A 12,132-nucleotide genomic window follows, 5' to 3' on the forward strand; every position below is an offset into this window, starting at 1 on the left:
TCCCCCGGCTGCCCCAGCCGGGGCCCCTGCCACGAGTTGCCGTCCTTCAGGAACAGGCTGCTCCACGGTGGGTCCCCCACGCGGCCACAAGTCCTGCCAGCAAACCTGCTCCAGCGTGGGCTCCTCTCTCCACGGGGCCACAGGTCCTGCCAGGAGTCCGCTCCAGTTCCGGCTTCCAGTGGGGTCACAGCCTCCTGCGGGCACCCACTGCTCTGGCATGGGGTCCTCCCTAGGCTGCAGGTGGAGATCTGCTCCCTCACGGAGCTCCATGGGCTGCAGGGGGTCAGCCAGCCTCACCATGGTCTTCAGCAGGGGCTGCAGGGGAATCTCTGCTCCGGTCTCTGGAGCACCTCCTGCCCCTCCTTCTGCACTGACCTGGGTGTCTGCAGAGATGTTTCTCTCATGTATTCTCACTCCTCTCTCCCGCTGCAGTTGCTGTTGCCGTTGTTTCTTCCCCCTTCTTAAAGGTGTTATCCCAGAAATGCTACTACTGCTGCTGACTGACTCGGCCTTGGCCAAGTTGGGTAGGTCAGTCTTGGAGCCGGCTGGCATCGGCTGTCGAACACAGGGGAAGCTTCTAGCAGCTTCTCAGAGAAGCCACCCCTGCAGCTCCCCCACCCCCACTCCGCTACCAAAAACTTGCCTGCAAACCCAATACACTAACTGAATTCAGAAAATATTGTTACTATACACACACTGACCATTCATAATTGTAAGAAAACGCTAATTGTACACTGTAGCATACACAAATCCTACTTTGAAACACTACTTCTACTGATAAAAGAAATACATTTTGGAGAAAGCCTTAAAGATGTGGGAGCCCTGCATATTTTCCAAAATGTTCACATTTCATAACCTAGTGTATTTATGCTGGAAAAATATTCTATAAACAAATCTTAGAGTCACCTGGAGGTCTCAAGATTAAAATAAGGAAGTCTGCTGATAAACAGCTGCAAATTTAAATGCCTTAAAAAACATACAGCAAATAATATTCCTTTATCCTCTCTAACAGAAAAATAATGAACTCCTAAAGCATTTCTTTAGGCAGCTCTCAAAATAACTCAACTTTGCAGTTCCCAGTACTGTTCCCAAAAAGTCATACTGTAGAAGACCAGAGTAATTTGCACGTTATCTTTCTTACAGGGAAAAGATTACTTTAAAAGCTTCATCATACTTCCCACCCAATGCTATTTGAGGAAATCTATTTATTGACACATTTTCAGTAAAGATGCTTAAGAATCACATAAGATAAGCTTAAAAGGAAGGTATAGATGACACTCTCTTCTTTCCATAATACGCTTCGTGAGCAGGTTTACACAACACACAAGAATACAGTAACAGTTATGCCACAAAAAACGAGAACATACAACTAAATACAAGTGTCTTCGTCTAACATGAGATCCCTTCAAATATCAGTTTCAAGAGGCAAGGTGGTTGTCTTTGAGGAGACATAGCCAAGGGGCTGACTCTCAATATTTAGAGATATAAAGGAGATCGTTTCTACAAAGGCTGATTGTATGGACAACAAGTATTTATAAAGAGTAAGGATAATTTTTTTACCAGTAACACTTATGAATACCTTCTACAAGGGGACAAAACAATAGAAAATACACGTACCCTTAAGCTTATTAAGAGAACAAAGCTGCAGTTTGCAGATGCGGGAGGGGGAGGGGGGGGGAACAAACAAAAAACCCCAGCCCACACTTTATTATTTTACCTCAATAAGTTTGCAGAAAACACCAAGTTGTGTGGGAGTATTGATCTGCTGGAGGGCAGGCAGGCTCTGCAGAGGGATCCAGACAGGCTGGATCAATGGGCCAAGGTCTTGTATGAGGTTTAATAAGGACACGTGCCAGGTCCTGCACTTGGGTCACAACAACCCCATGCAGTACTACAGGCCTGGGGAAGAGTGGCTGGAGAGCTGCCCGGCAGAAAGGGACCTGGGGGTGCTGTTTGACAGCTGGCTGAATATGAGCTGGCAGTGTGCCCAGGTGGCCAAGAAGGCCAACAGTGTCCTGGCCTGTATCAGAAATAGTGTGGCCAGCAGGAGTAGGGAAGTGATTGTGCCCCTGTACTCGGCACTGGTGAGGCTGCACCTCAAATACTGTGTTCAGTTTTGGGCTCCTTGCTACAAGAAGGACAGGGAGTTTCTGGAGCATAAACAGATAAGGGCAGCGAAGCTGGTGAAGGGTCTGGAGCACAAGTCTTATGAGAAGCAGCTGAGGGAACTAAGGTTGTTCAGTCTGGAGAAGAGGAGGCTGAAGGGAGACCTTATCGCTCTCTACAACTACCTGAAACGGGGTTGCGGTAAGGTGGGTGTTGGTCTCTTCTCCCAAGTAACTAGCGATAGGATGAGCGGAAACGGCCTCAAGTTGCGCCAGGGGAGGTTTAGAATGGATATTACGAAAAAATTTCTTTACTGAGAGAGTGGTCAAGCATTGGAACAGCCTGCCCAGGGAAATGGTGGAGTCACCATCTCTGGAAGTATTCAGAAAACGTGTGGATGTGGCACTTCAGGATATCGTTTAGTTGGCATGGTGGTATTGGGGTGATGGTTGGACTTCATGATCTTGAAGGTCTTCTCCAAACTTAATGATTCTGTGATTCTAAATGCATTAGTCTTTTTCCATTTTACACTGCAAGACATGACAACAAAATCAAGGGCAAGTAAAGGTGATTTAAGTTTGAAAAAAGTTTAAAGAGTATCTTGGGAAAAATTAATATGGCTTTCTGTGTATCTACAGTAGTAACCTATGCAGTTCACAGAGCTAGTGCAGTATTTGATTCCGGCTGCATTGCAAAATACAGATATTTTGTTTTCATAAGGCCATGCCAACACTTGTCCCCATTTTCCCTCACACTACCTACTAACAATGAAAAACATGGATTGACCATAAATTCAAAGAGGAAAAGGGGGATGAAGGAGAAAAAGCGTCTTTATTGAGCTCTTAAGAAAATTTTGCTCCCTTGTGTAGAGGTTTGTGGGACTGGGCACAAGTCATAATTAAGGCTTTGCAGAACCCACCCTTTTTGATTAGTTTAAAAAAACAAGGTAGTTTTGAAGTACAGTAAGGAAATTCACTCAGAAGCTTATGTAATACACCAAGCTCTTTTGGTTCTGTACCACCTTTAAGTCTTCCCAAGATTGGGAAAAAGGCCAAATTATTATCTTTTAATGAAAATGGGGAAAAAGGAAAGTGTTAAGTATTTACCAGTTGATGAAACAGAAGACAGTATATTTTGAACTCCTAACCCTCTAGGTTGTGAAGATAATTACCACTTTGTGAATAACAAAAAGAAAAAAATTCCTAAGGGGAAGGGAGTACGTGTATGGGCACATTAAAATATTATTTGTACTTCTAGTACTTTTCTTATGAAGCCAATGACTAATCTTTCCATCATTTTTACTGCTGTTATTCAGAACTGTGGGAAAAGTAATGCAACTGAAAAAATATCATTTATTGTTTTGCAAGATTACATGAAGTAAGGGTACAAAACCCCAACAAAATAAAAACAACACTCCCTAAGAAAAAGACCCCACAACCAGAAGAGGCAATGCTAGAAGGATCACAGTAAGCTACTGGACAGACAAGCGATTTAGGTTCTCCTGTCCTGTTCTACACCACTGGGGAAAAAAAAACCAAACACAGCCAAACAAACAAAAAAAACCCCCTACAAACACCAAATCAACAAAATGCTCCCTAAATCCAAGAATAGCTACTCAAACGCCTGAGTGAAATATTCAGCATAACTAAAACTCCATAGATACAAGGTACCTTTCATTACTCATGTTTGCATACTGCCTGGAAACTTGACAATCTAGTAAGTTGTAAGTTTCAGTATACAATGAGAGTGATGACTAGAAGTCATGGTCAGCACTATAGAGAACAGCAAAAGCATAGGCTTAGTATGACAGGTAGTGATTTTAACACACAACCAGCCTAACAACTTATTGTAGTCTTCCAGAAAAAGTAATACTAAGGAGACACACAAAACAGGTAAAGGAGATATCTCTGTGTATCAAGAGTGTTTCATTCAAGTGTGAAGGGGGAAAAAAAAATGATAGAGAGATCCTTCTGAAAGTTTATTAAGTAGATGATAAAAAACTGGCATCAAAAGGCCCTGTGTAAGAGACTGACAGATGGGTAACAGGTGAACAATAGATGGCAGAATGGGAAGAACCCTTAGAACAAATACATGGAGCTTATTTTGTAATGTGGAGACATGCAAAGAAAAAAGGAGTTCAACCAGTAACACAGCCAGATAAGTCATCTTTTGCAACTGTGTTCTGAATGGATAAAAGCAAGGCAAGGCTGTATTTAGCAAGGTCAAGGAGAAGAAATTTTGTAGGAATAAAAACAAGTTATTAGGAACCAGGGCAAGTTCTTTAGAGGGACAAAAATCCATATTAGATGTGACACAGGAAGGCCAGGAAAGAGATGTCACAAGCAACAGCTTAAATTTTGGCAAGTTACCTGAATACCTTTGTAATTTTGTAATAACTAAATTAAACCTCCCCTGTCGTCCCCCCCGTCCCCCCCCCCAGTCTTTTGTTTGTTCCTTTCTAGGCCAAAGATGCTGGTACAAAAAGGAGTCAGTTATACACCAGGAGGTGAAGCAACCCCTTCCCCACTGACAAAAAGCATTCCTGTTTTAGGACAGCAGGCAGTTTCGTATGCTTTTTAGACAGTGTCATTTGTAGACAAGGACCTCTGCTGCTTTGTATTCCAATTATTCAGTGATTACCCAAGCAATTTTATTCTACAGATACCTACTGGACAGAGCAGTTACATGGTATCTGAGGGCTAGCTAACTTTCAGCTGTTTACTTTCTCTTAGCTTATTGATACTACATACTCTGGTTAACACAGGTCCAGATAACCATTAGTCAAAAAGTCACTTTTGAAATTACTTCACACATACACCCCCCCTCGCCCTGATCTGCACTTTCATGAAATTCACCTTTTTTCCCCCGGTTTCCAGACGGCCCTTCCTTCTCACCTGATAATTACTGTTTTCAACTAACTGAGGGAGAGTGTAGAGATGATGGAGAGAGACTCATCTCAGCAGTGCACACTAGAACAATGAGAAACAATGGACATAGGTCGGAACACAGGAAGTTCGAATTTGATAAGGAAAGCCTTTAAAAATAAATTTCAGAAATCATGATCATGGTCAAACACTAGCACAGGCTGCCTAGGAGGCTGTGGAGTCTCCATCCTATGAGGAATTCAGAACTTGACATGTTCCTGAGCAACCTGTTTTGAACAGAACATAGTTGGACTACACAATCCTAGAGGTCTCTTCCAGCCTACCTGATTCTATTCTGAATCACCACAAACAGTAAATCTGTATGTCTAAATGTTAAGTTAACAGCAAAAACATTACAGTAAGCACATTTAGGTAAATTACCTATGTGGTTTATAACATACCATTTTCATTGTCAGTACCACTACTTTCACCTAACTGTTGGGCATTGAAAGAAGCACAGAGCAGTTATCTTTAATACATGATTTTGCTCTGAGGCACAGTGGCTACCTTTAAGGTGCAGGAAATGTATTTAATTAAAAAAAAAAAAAAAGAAAGAGTTCATGCTTATTTATTTATTTTTAAAGAGCCTCAAAAAGTAGAATGGAAACCCAGTGGACAAAGGCAACCTAGCAACATCTTGATTCAGGTGACTTGACTTCAGCAGTTTAAAATAGTACTTCTGCCACCACAGGTACACAGCCAGTAGGAAGATTTGATTTATGGGGTTGATGGAGATGTGGAAAGGGTAAGTGGAGTAAGAAAAAGTAAGAGTGTAATTTATTTTAACAGAAAACTTCTGAAGTATTTAATGCACAATTTAAATGGTGTCTGAAGTAGCGATGCTCTTTTCCACTTTGTCACTTGCACGTAAAAACAAAGTGAGCACAAACACTGAAACAAAATGGAATTTGAAATTTAGGTGCAATTAAAGTTGGACAGCATTTGCAAATATTTCAAGAATGCCACTTTATAAATACTAAGGCATTATACTCAAGACTGAGTTTTCCACATTTTACTGTGGTATTTGTATACAAGTTGGAACCACGAAAACATAAAACTGGCAAAACGTACAAACATTTTGAGACATTCAGATGCAAAAGTCAAAGAGCTTTTGTGAGAAGAACCAACTGTTGTAATCCTCTTCTAAATGCAAATGCAAACCAAGACACCAACAGAGTCTACATTTTATTGTGCTTCTGCTCAGCGGACTAAAGCATTGCTGCATCACAACAAAACCACAGTTAAGACTTTCTTGTGCAAAAACAAAACATGCCTATGGCTTTAGGAAACTGGAAGGACTACATGTAAATAAGAACCCATTCAGACAATCAATATTTTGTAACTTTTTCATTAAAGCATAAAAATTTTTGGCACTTCGTTAAATTGAAGCTAATCTTTTTCCCTAGAAAGTAGTAAGACACTGCATAAAATATGTCTGATGGAATTATCACCAAGAAAAAGATACAACTGAAAAACACTTATATTACAATTTATATAAATCCACAAACAGATAGTTATATTAAATCCTTTAAGTATCCAATTTTTATTAAACTAACCTATATTACAAATACACACTATTTTGCTTTCAGTTTTTTAAACATCACTTTTAGAGACATATTACAAAAAAACCTGTTTGTTTCAGAAGTGAAATTCTTTTATAGAAATAAGGGAACCCAAACAGTATTTTACTGTTTGGGCATTGTAAGGATGTATTTCTTAATTCTTTCATTATGACATTTATGGAATCAAAATGAAGGGATCATTTTTCAACACATTCTAGAGAAGGCATTTTTCAGATCATTAATCAAAATGACTGACATGACAAGATGGCAGCAGCTGTAGAAACTTCAGTTCTACACAGCAGGTCAAAAGCCACACCGCAAGTGAACACATGGCTATAACTTACAGGAGGTGCATTACTCTTCTTTACCAATTACTCCTCACTTAGAATGGCCACAATATGGTCTTGCTCAAACAAGAGATGCTCCATTATAATAAACTGACTTGGGAAATTAAAGTTTTATTACAAATTTTTTAATATCTTCAAGTGCTGTATTTCAGGACCTCATAATAAAGTTCAAGGAACACAGCCCATTCATCATGACAATTTTTTTTTTTCTCCAAAATTTGCAGTGAAGGAGGAAAAAAGACAATACTTTCAACTTCAAAAAAAATATGAGAAATCTTACGCCCACAAAATTCTTATTCTTCCAATTGTATTAAGTTTCTTCAGGGTGCCTAGAAGAGCAGCACTGACTTCCAGTTTGTGCTCCCAATCTGCACAATGAAAGGTATAAGGTTTTAACATATCCATCAAGCAGTTTTAAAATTTAATACACCGTATGCCCAGGCACTATTGTGTATATTGATCCAGGACATTATACATGTAATTTTTACAGCGTACTAAAACAATAATTGGGTTCTACTGATTCTTCTGGTCCTTTAAGCCAAGGAACATGGGGAAACGAGGAACAGCATTCTCAATGCAAGAAGATAATGTATCGCATGAACAACTATCACTTGTTTACCACTCTGTAACACTCTGTTCACTTAAATGGTGTTTGAGACAGTAACAGTTTCCTTGCTAAAATTTTTAGTTTATTTCATTGAAACAAGAATAAGAAACTGAGGGAAAAAAAGCACAGTAAATGGCCAGAAGTGGCAAGTACAAATAGAGGAATGAAATACGTGGTTTTCTTAGCTTTCAATTACTGAGTAATGTACAAAGACAGATCTAAGTCAATCTTTCAGCCATTCATATGAATAATGCTTTAAAACCCACAACAAGTTGCAATTTTCCCTTTGTAATGTATCTACCTATTTAAACTGCAAGGTCTATATAGCTTGAAATATTTTAAACTAGAAGAAGCCAGTGGACTTCTACGATCTTTTCATATTTGTCCTTGTGCTTATCCTTTGCTATGCTGTGCCACCGTCTCAACATTTGCCCTTTGTTGGCTCTGTGGGAGGCTTTCTGCAGTATTCTCTTTACAGAAAGACACAAACTGAGTCCTGGTGTTCCACTTTCTGAGGCTACACTCATAATTATAACAGGCTGTTTTGCAAGCATGTACACTATCTCCGCTATTTCCACTTTGCTTACAACAAAAGACTTAAGCTCCACTCCATAACCCCACAACAGAAAAAAAGTAAGATTAGCTAAGCCTTTTCAGGACATCTCTGTCTTTTCACATCCGACACACTTTCACTCCAGCACGGTAGCTCATCTACAAGTACTACCAACACCCTTCAGGAATCATGGGCACTGAAATTTTCTTTTGGGAAAGCTTGTGCGATAGTGTTGCAGAGTTTATAAAATGGAAAGACTTTTTAGGAAGACTAAAGTTTGTTTCCTAGAGATACTTAATTAATCTGTGTATTTGCCTGACATCCTTAAGAAGTATGTTCCACAACTGGATGAAGACTAGCTGCATCCAGTTTCTGCATCCAAAAAACATTTTTTCTATGTTTTGTGATCTTTATTGCCCCTGTGACTTTAAAGCCACAGCTGTCAAGGGCATCCATGGACTAAAATTAATGCTTTATGTAGCTGACTCTCAGTACGTTAATGGTTTTAGGGAGGAAAAAAAAAAAAGGCAGGATCAAAAGCCTGAAAACAATGCTGGAAGGTAACCAAGAACTGGCAAGTAAGCCCTGTGTGGCAAGAGAAATGCAAGCCACAGACAACTTTCAATAGTTTAACTCTGAACTACCTGAAGCCAGTGCTTGAGCTTCATAACCAGATGCAGTCAATTACTCTATCGTTATCTGGATATAACGAAGGCACGAATTGACATGGTACCTTATCTAGGAAGTAAGAACATGTCAGATGATGAAAGGTTAAGAAAAATCATGGGAGAGCAAGAAAGATATCCACCAATACTACTTTTTTGTTTATCTCTGCTTGCTAGGGAATCAATTGTGGGTTGCAAGCCAGACCGAAGTGACATCATGATGAAGAACAATCAGTTTGTGTCTGATATTTTCACTCGAAAAATCTGTATGCAATCTGACTTTTTGTTTTGGTCATAGAAGAAACTGAGAACAAGCCCAACATCATCTGATAAACAGTGGGCAGATAAACCCCATTTTCTCGCTGTCTCTCTCCCATTAGTGGGGAGAGTCTTGTAAGAGATTCAGGAAGAAGGGTAGCACAGGTCACATCAGGCCACCCAGCTGAAGGTCAAAGAGAAGAAACCATTCCCTGTCATCACTGCACACAAAGTGGAGCTTTTTAAATGCCGAATCATCAACTATTTCAGTACCAGAGGGGGACCAACAATTCATTCTATCAGAATGTAGGAGTGGAGAGGAAAAAAGAAAAAGTCTTGTGCCAAATTAGCACTGTATGGTACGTTTAACTAGGGTGACTTCCCTCTTAAAAAAAGATCACTACAGATATGTTGTTGTGGTATTCCAAGTGACTCACCGTCACTGGAAAACTTAAGATTTCCAATATCTTAAGAAACAATATTCCTGTTTACCCTCACCAGCCAGTTTCTGAACCTTTAAATAATTCTAAAACATATGCACAAAGAGAGATCCTATATACACTGAGGATTTAGCATTTATGTTATAATACAAGTTTAGGAATTTCCTTCAGATAGAGAAAAACTTTCAAGATATCTTTGAAAGATTTCACATACCCTACAACTGAGAAATAACAGTTCTTCTCCATTATAGTCTGAATTTCTACCACAAAGATTGAGAGAGTCTCAAATTTGCAACTTCCATTTCAAAACTAGAGAGCACACAATATGGCAAAAACATATTAAAAGCAAATGCACCTGCATTTAGTTAATTTCCTTTCTGAATCACAACAGACTTAGCATTTGTTAAATCATAATGACAGTTCTGACTACAATCTAATACTTAAGAATCCACACATCTTACAGATGACTGAAATTTTGGCGGGGTTTACGAGTTCACTATCACACCTAGCAATAACATTAATCCTAACAGTAGTAGTGTGTTCCAAGGATAGTCTAACAGTCAAGTAAACCAAATAAAATAAAATAAAAAAAAAAAACAAAAACAGAAAAAAAACCCGTAAGAAACACATGGCTAGATGTCTGTGTAAAGAGATATATGTATTAAACGACTACTAAGACACATTACAGCTATTAGGGGCACACCATTGTAATAAAATATTCTAGAATTTTTCAGGATTAAAGAAAACCAGAGTACCACAAAAAAAAGACTGTCCTTGCAATTAACTCAACAGGATTTTTAAAAAATGTGTTTGCCATTTCATTTGAATCTCAAATTACTATTATTGTTGCTTTAAGCGGGATATAAATAACTGGTGAGTAACAGCCCTGTTGTTATACAGCTTACCAGTCTATTGATGAGATTAAAAGAACAATGACTAATAATGCAAGCTGAATTCATATTCAACACTGACCATTTTTTCTCCTTTGTTTTTCCCTTAGAAAATAAAAATACATGTCTCAGTCTAGATAATAATAACCCACTGCTCAGTTAAGACTGGCAAAATATAGTGAATGAGGAAGTCCATCTGGTCTAAAGTGGCCTTTTCTGTACAGAAATATTAAAAAGAAAATCCTTGCAGAGTAAGAGTTCCTATAAACCATGATCATTCACAGTTGATAGATATCGTCCATCATCAATGTAACGCCAATGGGCAAGAGAGATAGGTTTTGAACACACTCAGAATTGTTCATTTAACATTAGGATTTTCTCCATATAATATAAACACGTAGTGATACTAGATACTTCAGGTATCTGGAAAAAGTCACTAGTTTCTCCTCCTCAATTTCTACTTTACAGCTGACAGGACTTTATTCGCACCCTGATAATATCTTCTCAACATCTGGAAAGTAAGAGGAAGCTAGAGAATCTGACATTTTAATTCATTTATTCACATTTATTTTCTTCCAAACCAGAATTTGGTCTATGAATTTCAAAATTTAAAAAAATCTGAGGAAGTTATAGCATACATTCCATAAAAACTCCCAGGAAAGGTTGTTAATTTTAACTCAGGACTGGGATTAAAAACATCTCAAATTGCTCTACAGCAGCAATATTGTAAGAATTGTAAAATTCTTTGTTCTAGGAAACTATAAAGCCAAGTACAAAATGACCCAGCATCAAATAACCCTTCACTCTCCTGCAGACTCAGTATATTACAGCAACAACAACAAAAAACATTCTTCACACACAGAAATTCCTAATTTCCAAAGTATTTCACCAATAGAGTTTTAAGAATGTCACCTTACTGCTGGAAGCTTCAGAGTCTTTTGGCTTAAACACCATCCTTAACATTACCAATGTTAAGGCCTGCTGGGATCAACATCTGACCACTAATGTTTGCTAAGATACTAAAAAATACCTGAGAAAGTGACATAGGGTTGGAGTATGTGTGATTTCCTTTCAGCTAGTTTATCTAGCACTTACATTGTTTTATGGTCTAGAACAAACTTCCTTTCTCTAGCGTGGATTCTACTATGCTAACAGAAACAGCAACAACAAATCATGCAGATATCGTCATGAATAAGCAGCAAAGTGCAAATATGGTAAAATGACATTATTTCTTATGGTCAGCCAGCGAAGAAAAAAAACTGCAACACAGTGATGTAAGCTGACCCATACAAGTGCACAAAGTCATCAGGTAGAGGTCCAGAACTGGCACACATTATATATGAATACAGAATAACCTTTTAATCATTAATTAATGAATTCAAACCGACACGGAAACACATCAGAGATTACATTACATTAATAACCACTAACATAATCTATTTCGTTTTTCTGTTACTATTTTTTCTTTTATATAGCATCTTTACGTGACACTCTGTACTCAGAGGTCTCAGTAGGTGCCGGTAAGGTCCAATATTAGACTCAGCGCACTCACACCTGGACGGGGGGTGGAGAAGGGGTTACTCTCGTTGGAGAAGCAGGAGCCTTTACTACATGAACATGTAACTAAATAGGCCTCAAGCTGCAAAGAGACTTAAGTTTACCTCAAATAAAAGGTGCTTACCTGATTCGTGACCTGCAAAGCAAGCAGAAAACAGAGGAGAGTTAAGACCCCAGTTAGATCCGCGGGGTAAGACCTGCCCCGCTCCCCGCCCCCACCAGC

General features: G+C 38.9%; 1 protein-coding gene across 1 annotated transcript in view; it reads right to left on the reverse strand.

The window, feature by feature from the left end:
* Positions 1-12,039, reverse strand: part of UCHL3 (ubiquitin carboxyl-terminal esterase L3 (ubiquitin thiolesterase)) — an 18,702-nt gene extending 6,663 nt beyond the window's left edge. Inside the window, exon 1 of the mRNA XM_010285725.1 lies at positions 12,034-12,039. The gene's annotated coding sequence lies outside the window, so the exon portion shown is untranslated. The remainder of the gene's footprint in view (positions 1-12,033) is intronic.
* Between the last annotated feature and the right edge of the window lie 93 nt (positions 12,040-12,132).

Source organism: Phaethon lepturus, unplaced genomic scaffold, assembly GCF_000687285.1.
Source record: "Phaethon lepturus isolate BGI_N335 unplaced genomic scaffold, ASM68728v1 scaffold774, whole genome shotgun sequence".
Lineage (NCBI taxonomy): Eukaryota > Metazoa > Chordata > Aves > Phaethontiformes > Phaethontidae > Phaethon > Phaethon lepturus.